Source organism: Saccoglossus kowalevskii, chromosome 17 (assembly GCF_978046115.1).
Source record: "Saccoglossus kowalevskii chromosome 17, keSacKowa6.1, whole genome shotgun sequence".
NCBI lineage: Eukaryota > Metazoa > Hemichordata > Enteropneusta > Harrimaniidae > Saccoglossus > Saccoglossus kowalevskii.
The window spans coordinates 12,799,638-12,821,117 of NC_140657.1; the positions used below are offsets into that span (position 1 = coordinate 12,799,638).

Below are 21,480 nucleotides of genomic sequence, written 5' to 3' on the forward strand. Positions count from 1 at the left end.
CGTCACTCACACTGTGATCAAAACTAGTTCATGTTACGATCCGATGATTCAATAACCGACTCTTTAATCTTACGTCTGACTCATCTTGCTCAAATCATTCATCATACTTCCCATGTGACATCCTGCACATTTGGCAAGTATTTTTTGGTCCACTAGGACATCGCTCATTGTTTAAAAAGACATCAATAATCCGTCTGGAACATACATCTGATGGCCCCAGCCTTGTATCACAGCTATTCCTTCATCACCTATTTAGCAGTGTTTGACTGTCGGCCCGAAAAGTGGATTCTGTGATTCTTAAATTCAACTCCCTCTTAGAAGTTTATCCATATCATATCATAGTCCTGCAAAGCCAAATCGATCATATACTGAACTCCGAGTATGTCTCTTCTGGTTACTGGTTTCCATTTAATTTTCTTTCAAATGGGTGGTTGACTCATAGATGTAGCAGATTTTTTTCAGTCCATATTTTCCCGACGAGGCCACCATGAATTCAGAAAGTGTATAATGATACCTTACAGCGTGAACATTTTCTTTTCATTTGAAAGCGTACAAGATTTACTAACAGTGAACTATTTATTGGAGGTAAAAATATAAGGCTAATACCATTATTTGTTACATGAACCAACAGTTGTTGTTTTTGCTGTCAATGAACGTAAGTGTGCCTTCTACAGATCATCACTGCTAGAAAAAGCTAATACTGTATCGATGATTTTTACAGACGGTAACTAGCTCAGCCATAATCTAGAATATATTAATTAGTCCCCGTTCAGGCGCAGCCTGAAAAGGGGGCTTTATAATTCAGGTTTTGTCAAATGTCCGTTTTCCGTCCCCAACATTTTCTCAGAAATTCTACAGCAGGTATCAGTGAAACTTAGCAGGTTGATGAACAAGTGTCTTCCGAGTATGCACGTAATTTTTTTTACAGATCTGAAAATCCCAAATGAGTCGTTTTCACGATTTTTATCAAAAAATACCTCTCCCGGCAACATTGACAGAACGTCAGAATAAATTAATTACTGTAAAATACTTTATTTTCGCTTGCAACATTTTTTTGCTATTTTCGCTGAAGGAATGTTTCAGTTAAAATAAAATCCAGTGAATATTCCCTTTTTCCTATATTTTACAGTCAACTTGTCAAAAATCAATCATTCAATAAATTCAATACAAAAAAACAGCCAGAAAAAGTCTTTTCAGCGAATGATAATTCCAGCTGAAATAAAATATTTTACAGTAGATTAGATCTGTGAGTAACGCTGCTGTTATTACGTCAGGCACATGAATTCTCCATTGCATGCAATTTATTATAGTACTGTTTTATACATGTATTCTGTTCGGCTCAGTGGTCTCATTCACTAGTTACTAGAAGACTAAGTAACCTTATTTGATTTCAAGAACTTCAAGAAGGCGGCATAAAAGACGTGTTTGCAAAGGTAAGTTCTCCAGTTTCAGCAAAATTGAATGTATTTTGGGATACGATTGGTGTACATTCCGTGACGTACGTACGGACGTGAATATTATGATTGCCAGCTTTATATTCTTGTGAAAAGCCCAAAAAACAAACAATTGTCTCCAATCTACGAAACTAGTTCGTAAATTGTATACCCTGTCAAATTATTGTACACGAACGATTAATTCTTGGGGACATAGTTGTCAAGTAAATCGTTAACCGGTCTTTTGCTTGTGTTGCGATTCAGAAATATCCACAACTCGGGGGGGGGGGGGATGTCCCTGTGTCGATCAACTTATTCATTATATAATAGTAGGTTGCCTATGATTATATTCGTATTTTTATGTTGTGAGCATTAAACTGATTTTGCCGATCTCGTGCGATTCAACATGGCCGATGTACAGTGACAACACGTGTATGGACGGTCGGTCGAGTAGTCTGCAACGGACCATGAAATCGCCCGGCGTTTTTTCGGCATTTTTTTTTTATTTTAGATATTTCATTCACTCCTGACGCCTAAAAGAGTCTAATTTATATTTTACCGTAATCAATGACACCTATTGTGAATAGTGTAAGAGAAATATTTGAGTAGTTCAGGGACTGTCTCTCACAAGTTATATCACCCTGACGGTGGTCGCGCCAAATCAATGGTCGATATCGACTCTCACGGACGACACCGGTTAAACACTAACAAAAACCTTGCTTTAACTACCACAATCAACCAGTGCTCTCGCTTCCGTCGAAGAATGGTAATGGGGACGAAATCAATGAAGAAACACACACCATTCAGGAATAAAACAGGAAAGAACTGTATTCTTCATAGTACCGCTTCAAAACTACAACACACGCTTACTAAAGAAAAACTAAGCGAACAATAAAGATGACCTCATAATTCGATCACATGACTTCAAGTCAGCACGTAATAGGCTAAGAGAAATTATACGCGTACTATTTCCATATATGGATTGCAATATTCCCGCGAATAGTAGGTTTCCAGGACCAGTGACGTTTCTCGAATATACACGAAACTATGGGAATGTCCGAGTAACTAAATAATTCCATGACAACAGCCCGAATGGGTAAGCTTCATTTAGACAATGAGCTGTTAATTCTGCGAACAATGTTAAATTATTCTTTGAATGCTCAGTTTATATTTTGAAAACAACTAATTTTTTGATTTAAAAAAAAAATCATGCAGTTTTCCCGTCAAAATCAAAGCATAAAGATCTTGCTAGAACATCCGTAAATCTACTACCGCGTTGCGTTCACCACGAGGTCACTGAACCGTCATTAACATATTTAAATGAGCCACATGTAAATGAAAACATGGCGGATATCGTATCGCTTCGAGCATTTACATTCGACCGAAATCATTCGTTTACAATGAAACTAAGTTGAATATTACTTTCAATTTATAAAAATTCAACGAATTAAATTTGGCAGGGCTCAAGAAGATGTACCTACACTTTATGCAATTTTTTTAATTATGCTAATTTATTCATGACGTAGCAGTTTCTGTGCTCATAAATATTCATTAATTTGTGGGTCAATACATTCTAAAAGGGGCGATATATTATTTTTGGGGGGAGAGTTAGAAAGGGGGATTAGCATTCCTTAGGGGGGTCAATACAAAAGTAGGGACCCATTTGGAGAGCAGCATTGCTCTTGTGTCTGTTGTTGCACGTGTGTTAAGCTATTTTGGTATTTGCCACTATTTTGGTACCGTGTAAATAATGAGCGGCCTAGGAGGTGGCAGTAAAGCCTATTGAATACTACTAGCGAGCAAGCGGACAATAACTATATCGACAATAAAGACCGCCACTAGTAACCAAAATATTTGCAGCTTGTTTGGACATTGGTGGATTGTAAAAGTATCAAGGTTTAGCCTGAAAATAAAATAAACTGAAGGTGTGTTCCAAATTAAATGTTTCTTAGAAAATGGATTTAATGACAAAAATTCTTTAACAGTAAAATTGCACACAAATTATACTTCACTATAGGAATAGTACCAAAATAGTAGCACATTTGATTTAATTGGCGGGAACTGCTACACTTCACAATAGGGATGGTACCAAAATAGTAGCACATATAATTTAGTTGTCGGGAACTGCTATACTTTACTATAGGGATGGTACCAACATAGTGGCACATATAATTTAGTTGGCGGGAACTGTTATACTTCACTATAGGGATGGTACCAAAATAGTAGCACATATAATAAAGTTGGCGGGAACTGCTATACTTTACTATAGGGATGGTACCAAAATAGCAGCACATATAATTTAGTTGTCGGGAACTGTTATACTTCCCTATAGGAATGGTACCAAAATAGTAGCACATATAATTTAGTTGTCGGGAAATGCTATACTTCCCTATAGGAATGATACCAAAATAGTAGCACATATAATATAGTTGGCGAGAACTGCTATACTTCCCTATAGGAATGATACCAAAATAGTGGCACATATAATTTAGTTGGCAAGAACTGCTACACTTCACTACAGGAATGGTACCAAAATAGTGGCACATATAATTTAGTTGGCAGAAACTGCTATACTTTACTATAGGGATGGTACCAAAATAGTGGCACATATAATTTAGTTGGCGGGAACTGCTATACTTCACTATAGGGATGGTATCAAAATAGTAGCACATATAATTTAGTTGTCGGGAACTGCTATACTTCACTATAGGTATGATACCAAAATAGTGGCACATATAATTTAGTTGGCGGGAACTGTTATACTTCACTATAGGGATGGTACCAAAATAGTAGCACATATAATTTAGTTGTCGGAAACTGCTATACTTCACTATAGGGATGATACCAAAATAGCGGCAAAAATAATTTTGTTGGCGGGAACTGCTATACTTTACTATAGGGATGGTACCAAAATAGTAGCACATATAATTTAGTTGGCGGGAACTGCTATACTTCACTATAGGGATGGTACCAAAATAGTAGCACATATAATTTAGTTGTCGGGAACTGCTATACTTTACTATAGGGATGGTACCAAAATAGTAGCACATATAATTTAGTTGGCGGGAAATGCTATACTTTACTATAGGGATGGTACCAAAATAGTAGCACATATAATTTAGTTGTCGGGAACTGCTATACTTCACTATAGGGATGGCACCAAAATAGTGGCACATATAATTTAGTTGTCGGGAACTGCTATACTTCACTATAGGAATGGTACCAAAATAGTAGCACATATAATTTAGTTGTCGGGAACTGCTATACTTTACTATAGGGATGGTACCAAAATAGTAGCAATATATAATTTAGTTGTCAGGAACTGCTATACTTCACTATAGGGATGGTACCAAAATAGTGGCACGTATAATTTAGTTGTCGGGAACTGCTATACTTCACTATAGGGATGGTACCAAAATAGTGGCACGTATAATTTAGTTGGCGGGAACTGCTATACTTCACTATAGGGATGGTATCAAAATAGTGGCACGTATAATTTAGTTGTCGGGAACTGCTATACTTCACTATAGGGATGGTACCAAAATAGTAGCACATATAATTTAGTTGTCGGGAACTGCTATACTTCACTATAGGGATGGTACCAAAATAATGGCTCGTATAATTTAGTTGGCGGGAACTGCTATACTTTACTATAGGGATGGTACCAAAATAGTAGCAATATAGAATTTAGTTGTCGGGAAATGCTATACTTCACTATAGGGATGGTACCAAAATAGTAGCACATATAATTTAGTTGTCGGGAACTGCTATACTTCACTATAGGGATGGTACCAAAATAGTAGCACATATAATTTAGTTGTCGGGAACTGCTATACTTCACTATAGGGATGGTACCAAAATAGTGGCACATATAATTTAGTTGGCGGGAACTGCTATACTTCCCTATAGGGATGGTACCAAAATAGTGGCACATATAATTTAGTTGTCGGGAACTGCTATACTTCACTATAGGGATGGTACCAAAATAGTGGCACATATAATTTAGTTGACAGAAACTGCTATACTTTACTATAGGGATGGTACCAAAATAGTGGCACATATAATTTAGTTGTCGGGAACTGCTACACTTCACTATAGGGATGGTACCAAAATAGTGGCATGTATTATTCTGTTGTTGGGATCTGTTATTATTCGATATAGGAATGGTACAAAAATAGTGGCATGTATTATTCTGTTGTCGTGAACTGTTATTATTCGATATAGGAATGGTACAAAAATAGTGGCATGTATTATTCTGTTGTCGGGATCTGTTATTATTCGATATAGGAATGGTACAAAAATAGTGGCATGTAATATTCTGTTGTCGGGATCTGTTATTATTCGATATAGGATTGGTACAAAAATAGTGGCATGTAATATTCTGTTGTCGGGATCTGTTATTATTCGATATAGGAATGGTACATAAATAGTGGCATGTATTATTCTGTTGTCGGGATCTGTTATTATTCGATATAGGAATGGTACAAAAATAGTGGCATGTATTATTCTGTTGTCGTGAATTGTTATTATTCGATATAGGAATGGTACAAACATAGTGGCATGTATTATTCTGTTGTCGGGATGTGTTATTATTCGATATAGGAATGGTACAAAAATAGTGGCATGTAATATTCTGTTGTCGGGATCTGTTATTATTCTATATAGGAATGGTACAAAAATAGTGGCATGTATTATTCTGTTGTCGGGATCTGTTATTATTCGATATAGGAATGGTACAAAAATAGTGGCATGTATTATTCTGTTGTCGTGAACTGTTATTATTCGATATAGGAATGGTACAAAAATAGTGGCATGTATTATTCTGTTGTCGGGATCTGTTATTATTCGATATAGGAATGGTACAAAAATAGTGGCATGTATTATTCTGTTGTCGGGATCTGTTATTATTCGATATAGGAATGGTACAAAAATAGTGGCATGTATTATTCTGTTGTCGTGAACTGTTATTATTCGATATAGGAATGGTACAAAAATAGTGGCATGTATTATTCTGTTGTCGGGATCTGTTATTATTCGATATAGGAATGGTACAAAAATAGTGGCATGTAATATTCTGTTGTCGGGATCTGTTATTATTCGATATAGGATTGGTACAAAAATAGTGGCATGTAATATTCTGTTGTCGGGATCTGTTATTATTCGATATAGGAATGGTACAAAAATAGTGGCATGTATTATTCTGTTGTCGGGATCTGTTATTATTCGATATAGGAATGGTACAAAAATAGTGGCATGTATTATTCTGTTGTCGTGAACTGTTATTATTCGATATAGGATTGGTACAAAAATAGTGGCATGTAATATTCTGTTGTCGGGATCTGTTATTATTCGATATAGGAATGGTACAAAAATAGTGGCATGTATTATTCTGTTGTCGGGATCTGTTATTATTCGATATAGGAATGGTACAAAAATAGTGGCATGTATTATTCTGTTGTCGGTATCTGTTATTATTCGATATATGATTGGTACAAAAATAGTGGCATGTATTATTCTGTTGTCGGGATCTGCTATTATTTAATATACGATTGGTACGAAAATAGTGGCATGTATTATTCTCTTTCAATATACGAAAGGTTCCAACATAGGAGTGTGCATTCTTTTGTTGTCACATGACCCCTAACAATTTTTAATTCCCTTTGTTAATGTACTGATCTTTGCATTATCAGATTCCCGGGGAATTATTCGAAATTTTGCATAGTGAAGCCATACCTACCTTGCCAAAACCAATGTATTGTATGTATGTTCAATGGGTACAAAGTATACCCTGGTGGTGGCTGAACTGCGGGAGTTCAAGCCCATTAGTGACCCTCAAGTAAATCCCAAAATGGGGAAAGGGGCGCAGCTAAATAATTATCTATTCAAAATTACAGGCACATATATGAACATATAAACTGAAAAACGAGATTGGAATGTGAAACACGGCATTGCGTGTTGTGTTGGCCACACTGTTTCTAATCCCTGCCAGGTGGGCTTCAGCTCTATTTCCCACTCTTTATCTCCTCCACTAGCTGGCTAGTTTGTGGGATTTGTCCACCCATGTTTTGTAATATATGCTAATACAGTTGTGTTGTCGCAATGGATGGGAACTGTTTTATTCTATACTTCATCTAGAAAGCAATCTAATGCCCCCCAACATATTAGGTATGTTTATGTGGAGCTGTGCTTTGCAAGGGAGCCACTCCCCATTCTATTTTCAAGGCGTCCATGACCAGTGTTATAGCCGCAGTTGATGGAGCAATCTGTTATCTCCGTCTTATGTTGGTTAAGTCCATCCACTTGATGGCAGTCAAGCTTTGTGGGGTCCATGATATTTCTCATGTGGCGATCCACACAACTGGAGTGTGTGGACCTGGACGAGCATACCTTTGAGAGCTGTTTGAGGCACAAGGCCTCTCATAGATGAAGCCATTTCCAAAAAGCTCAATAATTGTCTGAGCTGTGCGTGCATGCAAAAAGTGTGGCTGCCGGGTCTCTCAACCTGAAACACTCCCAAGAATACATTCCCGGAAATACTAAATGTGGGATATGATTGTTTGAAGGATGTGTGCTAAAATTACTGCTCTTGTATCAACCAGATATTGATAAAATGGATTCACATTGTTGGCCTGCTGTGCAGCCACAAAACTGGCACTGCCATTAATTTTGGGAAAAAAAACTGTGAGGCTACAATGGGCAAACATTGAACTAATATCTTGAATCAAATGTTTGAGTGATATCAGGAAATCCCCTGATGTACACAGCAGTGTACCTCTGCTGGGGTCACCATCACATAAAATGCTCCGAGAGAATATACTGATTCAGTTGGCTTGGGTCTATATTGTTCTTTATTGTTCACCAAAAATATGGGGGAATAACAGACACTGCACTGCTGCCATTTGCCAATAATTCTCTCACTTCCTGGAAAATCATGCCTACCATTACTCGTGGCAGAGCCATTGACACTGGTGATGGAGTCAACTGAAGCTTTTTGGCCAACTTGATCTTGTAGCTGTGCTTGACTTCTGAAAGGTCCTATAGGGTCATTGTGGTAGTTTGCTACGGTAACCGAACAATTTAACCTCACAGGAAATAAGGGTTGGGAAACAAAATGAATCCTTTAATTCATACCACTGAAAACACCTGACCCCAACCACATCCACCTCAACGATCATTTCCTTGGTTGATATGTTTGTTCCTGTATTCCCCTCGACCAGACTGTCATTATTGGGCATTCTGACCCTATGAATGAGATTATTGTTCGTGTGTATCTGTCTTCAGTTTATCATATTTAGAACACATATTATATTGGTGCATCTATGCCTAGCATCATTGGTTCTGGCAATACGTTTGACTGCTGCCTCTGTTGAGGCCCTCAAAATGGCAAACTACCTAGGCAGAACTGGGCTAAACTAATTCCTTATATTTGGTCCCATTGAATCAAAATAGTTTTGCAGGCCCCTGTTCAGTGAATATCCTTTTACCATAAATACAACATTCTGGGTGATGTTAGCCATGTAAAAAAAGGGACACATTACGATCAGCAAATTCTTGTATTGTCCATTGAGTGCCAGCTTAAAGCCAGAGACTGCAGCAAGCACTTGGTAAATCAGAAAAATGCAACTTATGTGGAAATTAAAATTTATTTAACATGGTGCCCAAGGTTAGACATTCTTCCTTGCAAAAGAATGGTTCATCTGGGCCCACCAACAGTACTGGATCATATGATACAGGGTCCCCTTTACAATCTGGTTTGTCACCAGAAATACAGTACTGATGTTCCCACTTGTAATCAAATGGTGCTTTGGCGTGGTGTGGAATTTGCAACCCTACCTAATATCCCTGCCCTCTGCTCGACGAATGAATCAACAGCAGGTGGCAGTGGTATAACAGTGGATCTACACTGAGGTTATTGTACCATCTCAGTCACCTCATATACTTATCTATCCCAAGAATTTTTCTATTTGGGCTACATTTTTTGAGTAGACTTGACTCATCAGAAAATATAGAACTAAACTAAAGGGCACTGGACCCCACACATGATCAATTTTATTGTCATATTGGATGATCCCATGTTTAAACCAAATTTGAAAGAATCCCATACACACGACCAAGATCTGGTTTCAGGACAATGTATATATCGGTACATACATATTGATATATACCGGTATATCACAAGATGTTTGATGCATGTGTACAGTTAGAATGTTAGCAGTCCTGGCATGTTAACGATGCAGCTGGAGATGTACGCTTGTACACACACACACACACACAAAGATCAATCCCAATCAGTTCCCATTTTTGAACAAAACAATGTGACATAACAACCCACTATGTATGATGCTCATATCAAGTTTGTTGTGATCTGCCTTTACACTGCTGGGAAATTAGTGTGACCATGCCAACCACAATTAGTGTACACCATGAACCTAGGTCAAACTGTAAGCCCCTAATTTGTGCTACACATGAACAGTTGTTTTTAAATTATTAGACATAAATCATAGAGATCAAAGCTTTATGCTTCAATCAAGTTTAAATTTTTAAAGCAAACATTTTGTAGAATATAAACACAACACAATGTGGTATTGCAAGAATCAGAAATAATATATTTTTGTCTCATAGGTGTACAAAATATATTATTTGCTCAATTAAAGAATCTAACACTGCAATTTCAAATATTATAGAATTTTCCATAGTACTGAGCAATTTAATATATAGCATGCTTGAAAATAAACAATGCACCATCTTACTTATCATCTCACTCATTTGGAAAATATTGAGAGTTCAAATATTATAATTGTTGACAATATGCATAATGCTGACATGATCACATGCTTTACTACAAAGTGACCAACACTGACAAGGGTCCAGAAGAGAAACGTTATTTCTAAATTAAGTATAAATTTATAATCACACTTTAATTCTTGTTGTTATACTGTATGGTACCTTTGTAATACAGTTTTATAATATTTTTGTTATTATCATCATGTTATAACAAAATACACCATACAGTCATGAAATAATCAGAAAACTGAAAAAGTGGTATACAAATACAATTACTAAAAAGTCATAAATCATTGTTACAGGTACTGAAGCCATTGATACCATATTCTTTCATTTCTCTGTATAGTATTTCCAAGTTTCCTACAATAATAAAAAAAAAAATTGTTAAAATATCTATCAAAATACAAAGCTTGTATGTTATGCTAATTTATCCCAGTACAGGGCCTAAGGGTTATTGGTAACAAGTCTTCCATTAGTAGTTAGTGTAGTGAGTCAGGTCAGGGAATTAATATTAATACCGGTAGTACCCAGTCCTAATTATAGGTAACAAATGACTCATTGGTCATTAGTGCAGTGAGTTAGGTCAGGTTCTCTGGGATTAATAATACCCAGTCCTCATTAACAAATGCCAGAACAGAGCCCCAGGGATTAATAATACCCAGTATTAGTATAAGTAACAAAAGTCTGATTTGTACATGAAGTTAGTGCAGTGAGTCACGTTAGGTTCCCTGGGTATAATAATGTCCAGTCCTAGATATAGGTAACAAAGGTCCCATTGCTAGTTAGTGCAGTGAGTTAGGTCAGGTTCCCTGGGTATAATAATGTCTAGTCCTAGATATAGGTAACAAAAGTCCCATTGCTAGTTAATGCAGTGAGTTAGGTCAGGTTCTCTGGGTATAATAATGCCCAGTCCTAGATATAGGTAACAAAAGTCCCATTGATAGTTAGTGCAGTGAGTTAGGTCAGGTTCCCTGTGTATAATAATGCCCAGTCCTAGATATAGGTAACAAAAGTCCCATTGCTAGTTAATGCAGTGAGTTAGGTCAGGTTCCCTGGGTATAATAATGCCTGATCCTAGATATAGGTAACAAAAGTCCCAATGCTAGTTAATGCAGTGAGTCAGATCAGATTCCCTCGGTATAATAATGCCCAGTCCTAGATATAGGTAACAAAAGTCCCAATGCTAGTTAGTACAGTGAGTTAGGTCAGGTCCTCTGGGATTAATAATACCCAGTATTAGTTATAAGTAACAAAAGTTTCATTGCTAGTTAGTGCAGTGACTTAGGTCAGGTTCTCTGGGAATAATAATACCCAGTCCTGGTTATAGATAACAAATGACCCGTTGGTAGTTAGTGCACTGAGTCAAGTCAGGTCCTCTGAAACTAATATACCCAGTTCTAGTTATGTGTCCCATTGGTCATCAGTGCAATGATTATGGCCATGGCCTCAGGATTAATTAATACATGTAAAACCCAGTTCTAGTTATAGATAACAAATGTCTCATTGCTTGTTAGTGCAGTGATTCAGGTCAGGGCCTCAGGATTAAAAAAATCCAGTCCAAGTTCACTGTATCTAATTTGCATAATTTTCTCATTGAATATTGTGATACAATAACTGTGTTAGTATAAAATTAGTTAACAATCTATCTACAATTAATTAAAGACGAGAGAGTCTGATATTTTATATCATTTTACTCCATTGTCTTTTATGTATTTATCAAGTCAAATAAAGTTTGAAATAGAACAGCAAAACAAGCAGCCTATCGGCTGAGATAGCTCCGCTGTTAGCAAGGCACATTTCAATTAAAGAACAGAGGATATCATATAAGAAAATGAACAATATGTATGGTATGTATAGCAATCGGACTTGCTGTTTCAACAAGAATTCAAAAATATCACTTTTTACTAAAAATGACAAAAATATTCATCAAAATTAGATAATTGAAGATATCATCATGAAATGAACAAATCTGAGGGAGGTTTACCTGAGGTACATATATGTATAGTATCAAAGCAATCAGACTTGCGGTTTTTAACAAGAAGTCGAAAATATCACCTTTTATCAAAAATTACAAAAATATTGACTAAAATCAGAAAATTAAAGATATCATCACAAAATGAACAAATCTGAGAGAGGTCCATATGTAGTACTTATATATATATATATAATAGCAAAGCAATCAGACTTGCTGTTTTCAACAAGAAGTCGAAAATATCACTTTTTACCAAAAACTACAAAAATATTCATCAAAACTAGAGAATTAAAGATATCATCACAAAATGAACAAATCTGAGAGAGGTCCAGGTGTAGTACCTATATATGTAATATCAAAGCAATTGGACTTGCGGTTTTTAACAAGAAGTCAAAAATATCACTTTTTACCAAAAATATTCACCAAAATTAGAGAATTTAAGATATCATTATGAAATGAACAAATCTGAGAGAGATCCACATATAGTACCTATATATGTAATATCAAAGCAATCGGAATAGCGGTTTTTAACAAGAAGTCAAAAATATCACTTTTTACCAAAAATGACAAAAATATTCACCAAAATTAGAGAATTTGAGGTTTTGACAGTCTGCTATGCACCATTCCACTAATGCCTAGCTGTGTCGACTTTGTCGACAGCGGAGCTAAAAAGCAATAGAAATAGTTAATATGTTATAGCCAGTCAGTAAATATATTGTTATCCATGGAGATAACTGTTTATCATTATTTCGTGTTAACAAGTACAGTCAGTTTTAGTGCCCATGTCACTGTCTGTTCATGAGACATTAGGGAAAACATTTTTTTGTTGTGAGATTGCGAGTTATCAAAATTGGATGAAAATAATAAATCAATAATGACAAAATTTCAAACTAAAGTCAACGATTTTTCATTGATCTATACCTTATGTGTAATGCTATGATTACCCTAACTTTGTTCGCTAAACCGTAACATTCTTGCATTGAACAAATTTAGAATGTTTTGTTAATTAAAATCAGGGTTTTTTCTTGAACAAGCAGCCTATCGGCTGAGATAGCTCCGCTGTTAGAAATGCACATTTCAATTAAAGAACTGAAGACATCATCAGAAAATGAACAATATGTATAGTATCAAAGCAATCGGACTTACAGTTTTTAACAAGAAGTCGAAAATATCACTTTCTACCAAAAATGACTAAAATATTCACCAAAATTAGAGAATTGAAGATATAATCACGAAATGAACAAATCTGAGAAAGGTCTACATGTAGTATCTATATATGTAATATCAAAGCAATTGAACTTTTGGTTTTTAACAAGAAGTCGAAAATATCACTTTTTACCAAATATGACAAAAATATTCACCAAAATTATAGAATCCAAGATATCATCACGAAATGAACAAATCTGAGAAAGGTCTACATGTAGTATCTAAATATGTAATATCAAAGCAATTGAACTATTGGTTTTTAACAAGAAGTCGAAAATATCACTTTTTACCAAAAATTACAAAAATATTCACCAAAATTAGAGAATTGAAGATATCATCACAAAATGAACAAATCTGAGAGAGGTCTACATGTAGTACCTATATATGTAGTATCAAAGCAATTGGACTTGCGGTTTTTAACAAGAAGTCGAAAATATCACTTTTTACCAAAAATGATAAAAATATTCACCAAAATTAGAGAAAGATATCATTACAAAATGAACAATTCTGAGAGAGGTTCACATGTAGTACCTATATATGTAATATCAAAGCAATTGCACTTGCGGTTTTTAACAAGAAGTCGAAGATATCACTTTTTACCAAATATGACAAAAATATTCACCAAAATTATAGAATCCAAGATATCATCACGAAATGAACAAATCTGAGAAAGGTCTACATGTAGTATCTAAATATGTAATATCAAAGCAATTGAACTATTGGTTTTTAACAAGAAGTCGAAAATATCACTTTTTACCAAAAATTACAAAAATATTCACCAAAATTAGAGAATTAAAGATATAATTACAAAATGAACAAATCTGAGAGAGGTCCACATGTAGTACCTATATATGTAATATCAAAGCAATTGCACTTGCGGTTTTTAACAAGAAGTCGAAAATATCACTTTTTACCAAAAATGACAAAAATATTCACCAAAATTAGAGAATTGAAGATATCAACATGAAATGAACAAACCTAAGAGAGGTCTACCCAAGGTACATATACACCAAGTATCAAAGCATTCAGGCTTGTAGTTTCCAAGAAGAAGTCGAAAAAGTAAAACATTGACACGGACAACGACGACGACGGACAATCACTCATATGATAAGCTCCGCTCGACAAAGTCGACAGCGGAGCTAAAAAAACTGCAAGAGGGAGCACTGCAATTCAGCGGCACCATCAAGTAGGGGAGATGGGGTTTTCCCTATCAGGGTGTGGAGCATTCTCTGGCTTCCTTTGGACCAAAATTTCTGTCAGACAGGTCAAAGTTGAAGACTGAAGCCACTTGTGATCCCTTGTCATTCAGAATTTTGTGGTTGCCAGAAAATCTGTCCCCTAGGGTAAGGGGCACATGGCCATGGCATGAGGGCGATGCACCCCTGTTTCTTGTTTAAAAAAATTCCTGAAAATGATTCATTGGCGATTATCTTAGAACCACTAATAAACAGACTGGCAATCCAGGTATTTCTTTTGATCTAACGTGTGTCTCGAGTTAAAGTTTTAATCTTAGAAAGAACTGGGGATGATAAAAAAAAAATGTCCACAAAGTCATGCGATAACATACGACTTTGTTGGTGTTTCAACAGGAAGTGATGCAAAAGGTCAGACCAAAGTTTCCAATTTTATCTTACATTTTGCCCTGATGTATCATATTTTCAAGAGTTTTTTAATACATGATTGGCAAAATACAGTAACATAATACCAGCTCTGTTGTAGACATGGCGACGTCAACTATCCTAGAAAAATCGACTAACTATCAGAAAAAATATTATGGTAAAAGTCGTTCATTTTTCTTTATTATACATTCAAGAACATTACTATAAAGATGGTTTATACATTCAAATAATCATTACTTTCCTAAAATATGGTCAATTTTGGCTATAAAATATATTATTTGGCAAATCAACTTAAAACTCAACTCGCCATTCGGCAAAATTTGGCAAAGCATGAGCCACCAGCGTAGCCGAGACACACAATCGTTGGGCAGATTGACACCTCCAAACAACAGTGTTGCCAGTCAGTTTTTTTTCTTTGGCGATGCCTGCAGTTGAATAATTTTTGCTTCGATTTATGTACAGTTTTATTTTCAATGGGACCTAATTTCACTTGTTTTTTTTTTGAATTAAAGTACAAACTGCAAATAATAGCAGTGTACCAAATCAGTATATTTTCCGGACATGTGCAGTATTTGTGATTTGTGAGACTTGTTTTGTCACATTGTTGCTGTTACGTGCAATGGGCAAATTATTAATATTCTAGTATTTGATTTGGATTTAGAGGGGCCACACCCTTGAAAGAACATCTCACAGGGTCACATCACTGTACCATTACGCTTTAGAGGTGTGGAGAGAACACTGTTGTTATACATGTAGGTAAAAATGTCCAATTTGTTGTTAGTGCAGTGAGTCAGGTTAGGTTCTAGGGGAATAATAATACCTTATTATTAGTTTTATAGTTAGTGCAGTGAGTCGGGTTAGGTCGTCTTCGATTACCAGGTAATAATACCTAGTCCTATCGGTCACTGGTAGTATACCGTAGTGGTTGTCGCATCAGACTCATGATTTGTAGACCCAAGTTCAAATCCTACTAAGGCTGAACACGGAAAGCCCAATTCCACTGGCCAAGATTTATTCACTAACGAATGCGACTTTGGGGGAACTTTGATTAAGGTCGGATAGTGCATTAAGTTGCCATTTGATAGGAAAATGGCCGCACAGTCCTGTCATGTAGTCCCAAACTTGAATATGACTTCTGTGGCAAAAATGCACTATGTGTCAGCACTTGCAATTTGCACATAAAAAAAGTCAGGAGAGTCAACAGTGAAATTTAATGTCCGGAACTGTTGCCTGGCACAAAAAAATTATTAAAAATAATAATAATACCTAGTCCTAATTATGAGTAACAAATGTCTTATTGGTTGTTAGTGCAGTGAGTCAGGTTAGGTTCTAAGGGAATAATTATACCTTATTATTTGTTTCATAGTTAAGACAGTGATTCATAATATCCAGTTTTAGTTATACATGTACATGTATAGGGAAGAAATGTGTTATATACATGTATAGGGAAGAACTGTGTTAACTCCATATTTGATTTTGCAAAAAGTTGTGAGATAGAAAATTGAACTGTAGATGGCATTTGGGGGGCTCACATCTTTTCCATAGAGCCCTCCGTTAAAATAAGCTTTTTACCTCTCCTGTTTTCAAGCAACGTGCAAGTTATTTTTAAAAATTTGATGGTTATATTGTTCAGTTCAATTTTCAATTCCACAATTCTTTGCAAAATCCAATATTGAGTTAACACATTTCTTCTCTATAGGAAGCCATTATCCCATTGATCATTAGTGCAGTGAGTCAGGACAACGTCGTTAGATACAAATAGATTGAATGGTAAACTTTTGATTTTCAAAGGATTTTTTTAGTAATATTATTTATTCACTTATGGAACATGTATAAATGATTGTTTAAACATTCATCTATCACAGCAAGTATTTGGAAATGAAATTAAGAAAGCATTTCTGTGAATTCATGGCGTCCCAAAATTCAGTAGGAATTCCAAGTGGTTACTCACATTCTGGAGCTACATTTATATCCACAATGCAGCAATAATAAAGATGGTTTTTGTATTGTAAAACTTACTAAACAAATTAAAATGTAATACAAAAATTGAAATAACCATGAATGGTTGTTATTAGTGAGATTAATAACAAGTGTATAATGAGATTAATAACAAATTGTATGTCTTTTCTAAATGACTATAGTATTGCCTAGGCTGTTTTATACTGTAGCTGTGGAATCATAGCCCTATGTTGCCGACCGCATTATTTACGTGACTGAGTCTGGCCGGCCCGGTTAAAATCCACATGCCAAATTTGGTCGTCGCGAAAATCACATTTTAAGACCTTCGAAAGTACTCACTATGTTTATTTACTTCCAAACAATGACCAGAACCTATTTGCGCTGTGAAATGATGACGGTGGTCATAAATAATTGACTTTATTTACTGTACACCGAGTCGCAGAAAAATAACAAGACGAAAGACGCCATTTTGTATTCCAGAGTTTATAGCAAATTACGCGAGACCTATAATTTTGTACCACGTGACCGAAATCAGTAGATAAATTGCGTTTATGCAACTAGTTTCTATTATTAAACAAAAATCATACAATTATAAATACTGTATGTGATTGCTTTCTTGGAACAATTAGAATAACGGGAAGAGTGAGTTTTATTCTTCCACCACTGTATCACATGACCGCCAAATGAGATTACATTTATTCTGTGCTAGGGAGTGTGGGATGTCAATGGCTGCCGTTTTCTCGTAATTTGCTTGGTTTCCGCGGTAATTGTAAAATATCACAAATTATTGCTTATTTATAAACACAAATTGCAAACAAAAGTTTGTATGTTATTCATCCAGCAATCAATTCACAATAAAGGTACGTCACACCATATTAATCGAAAGCAAAAGCGATTTAATTTATGTATGCCAGATTTCTGTTATTAAACTGTGATAGATCCCGTAGCTCTATGTTCGACGTACAACTACAAAATTAAAAAAAAGACGTCCAAATGAAATTGTTAGGGCGAAATTCGATTGTAGGTCGCACCAAAGAGCTACGGAACCGCAGCTAGCTGTTTTATTGACTATTGACACACCTTTGTCATTTACGCAAGAGTATAATATATTATACAAATTGTTCTATCTCGTCATGTTATAGAGAAAAAATATGGGTATAAATTACTAATATCAAGACCTCATTAATTACTTAAATCTTGCGTATTAAAACATTTTAATTTCAAGAAAATAAATAGCTGCTAAAATATAAAAATTTCCAGAATGGATGCTACAACTTGACAACACCAGCGAATTCTGTCATCATATACGGAATATTTTACAGAAATGCATCTCAAATGGAAGAAACACAAAACGGAAAAATAGCATATCGCTCGGTGGCTCTGTTGTTGTCCGTCTGCTCAACGTCCGCATATAGATTATTTAAATTCAAGCTGGACATGTACATGAAGTTTAAACTATCACTTTCTGGATCAGATGAACTATATACATGTCTATAAATTACTGTTTTGAGAAATCGATGCACATTCGAAATTGGAATTGAACACAACATGATGATGATGATAGAATCAAAAGGACGACTCGAGACGCCGCAGCAGTCTGAGCAGGCACACTAAACAAGTCATAGTGCGATAGCTAGCTAGTAAATATCAATATTAGTATTGAATCGTCATATACTTACCTAGCAGCTTCGCCGAACAGTTTCGATGCACTAACACCATTTCAATCGGCGACGGATATGCTATGCAATTGATTTTTAAAAGTACGACAGTTGAATTGAGCTCCGCGATATGGCTGTTAGAACAGCCGATTGTAATACCCCCTAAGTTAGCGTCACTGTGTCTGCGTCAAAAAGATGACAATTCGGTCTGAAAAGATGCGCAAGTAAAGAAAACTTAAATTAAACATAACAAATTACTCCAAATTATACACAAACTGTCCAGAATTATTCAGAATTATGAGATTTATTGACTTGTGAAGAAAAATAATAACAAAGAGCAAGAGGACGTTGGTTTTAATTTTCGCGGGTACCAAAATAGTGGCAAATACCAAAATAGTGGCTTAACACACGTGACCTACAGCTGTCAACTGTGTTCGTACTTTGTCGACTTCGACTGGCTTCCATGTGAGGTAGTATTCTTGTGTTCCGTTCTTCTGACTTGAGTTCTTGATATACAGAAGCTGCTGTTTATGTTTTTAACGTCTTTCATATCTTGTCTTGTAAGAGTGTCCTGTCCGTGATTTCAACTTGCAATCTTTGAGTTTCCAGCGCACTGTCTTGTCCACTGTACCACTGTGTAGACAACTAAACCACAAGACCACAATGGATTGGCTGGATGTGTTTGCATTTGATATGACTATATAGTGTGTATATATATAGAAATACAACATATTTCTATTCTTGAGTTACAATTGTTACTTGTGTAAACTATATGCATGCCATAACCCGTTAGTGTACATCTTGCCATTTGGGTGTTTGCCATTTGCGTTGCCCATACCTGACCCGACCCTAACCCTAATGCCAAGACACGTTCCTGTTAATAATTGCTCAATAATGATACTCTGTTGTGCACTGTCTGCGGGTAAGTTGCATTGATGTCAACTGATTAAACAAGTCGCGTTTAAGTAATTTACACTATTAACAAGTGGTTAAATTGTGACAATAAATGTGTGGACAAATATTTGAGATTTATTTTGGTGTACACAACTCTCGTTTAATTATTTTACACCATTACAAGTTGTTAAATTGAGAGAATAAATGTGTGGACAAGTATTTAATACTTATTTTGGTGTAGAAAAGTCATGTTTAATTTACTTCCACCAATTAAAAATTGTTAAATTGAGAGAATAAATGTGCGGACAAATATTTGAGACTTATTTTGGTGTAGACAACTCTCATTTAATAATTTTACACCATTCCAAGTTGTTAAATTGAGAGAATAAATGTGTGAACAAGTATTTAATACTTATTTTGGTGTAGAAAAGTCACGTTTAATTTACTTCCACCAATTAAACATTGTTAAATTGAGAGAATAAATGTGTGGACAAATATTTGAGACTTATTTTGGTGTAGACAACTCTCATTTAATAATTTTACACCATTACAAGTTGTTAAATTGAGAGAATAAATGTGTGGACAAGTATTTGAAACTTATTTTTGTGTAGAAAACTCTCGTTTGAATAATTCCAACAATTACAAGTTCTTAAATTGAGAGAATGAATGTATGGACAACTATTGGCCATTATATTTGTGAGTAAATACCTGTCGTTTAATTAATTTCCACCTCTACAAGGTTGTTAAATTGAGAGAATAAATGTGTGGACAAATATTTGATACTTATTTAGGTGTAAGAACTAGTGCACCATTGCAAGTTGTTAAAATAATGAAATAAATATACTGGTATCATTGGATATTTGATTTAATTGTGAAAATTTCTAAGAAAATGTTAACTGCTGACTTCGAACCCCCAATCAACAATTCCGCAGACACAGTATAAATTCCACAACACCACAGAAGATATTCGTCTGTTGCCTGAATTGTTTTTGTAATATAGGGAACGCCATAGACACTTCAACAAAACTTACCTTGACTTGGGTCTTGTATTGTTCTCTTGTCACAATCTGAAAACTGTTGAACAAATTGCGCGTCGTCCAGTTTAAGACGTATGTTATTTTATTATTCATTCATTCAGTTTTGCATGGTGGAGTTTTGTGAGGTTTATTATTTTTTCGCAACGTTCTTTGTTTACTTGTTTACGGTTTGAGGGATTTCAGTTTATTTGATTTACGTTTGTACGGTAGCTCTGAGCGAGACTCGAACCAACTTTCTTTTCAAGCTAATTTTGTTTTATTTTGATGGCACGCTTGTGTACCACGCCACGAGTGGTGTTCATTTTCCTAACTACTCCAGTGTTCCGATGAGTTGAACGGAAAAGCCAAAATGATTGCTGGTTTCTGATTGCTTCAGTTCTGGTGCGTGTGTATCTAGTGTGATTCGAACCCATATCGTTTGTATTGGGCGTTTTTTTTTATTTCCCATGTCGGCTACGCCATAATATGCAACCACTTCCCTGTTTTATTGTGATTTTGTGAGTGTTTAATAATGTCTTCCTCACCCGTCACGCCATAACGCAGTTTCAACCACACGGCCATTTTGCAACAAAGTGCGTGACCCTCGGCGTGACCCGACTGACTATATGATCGTTCTGTTCAACTGTTAAGCTAGGATTTATTACCGTTATTGTCATTATATTGTCACGTGATTTGTTTTATCTTATGTGTAATGTCTTAAGTATCTTTATTGTAATTTGTATATACCAATTCGTATATACCGAGGAACCCATGTCGTTTGTATTGGGCGTTTTTTTATTTTCCATGTCGGCTACGCCATAATATGCAACCACCTCCCCGTTTTATTGTGATTTTGTGAGTGTTTAATGATGTCTTCCTCACCCGTCACGCCATAACGCAGTTTCAACCACACGGCCATTTTGCAACAAAGTGCGTGAC

General features: G+C 35.6%; 1 long non-coding RNA gene across 1 annotated transcript; it reads right to left on the minus strand.

The window, feature by feature from the left end:
- Positions 1–10,018: 10,018 nt before the first annotated feature.
- Positions 10,019–18,772, minus strand: LOC146732647 (uncharacterized). Its single transcript, XR_014926770.1, has 2 exons — positions 18,653–18,772; positions 10,019–10,577 (listed from the first exon to the last, which is right to left on the minus strand). It is a non-coding gene; the product is annotated as an uncharacterized LOC146732647 (long non-coding RNA).
- Positions 18,773–21,480: the final 2,708 nt, after the last annotated feature.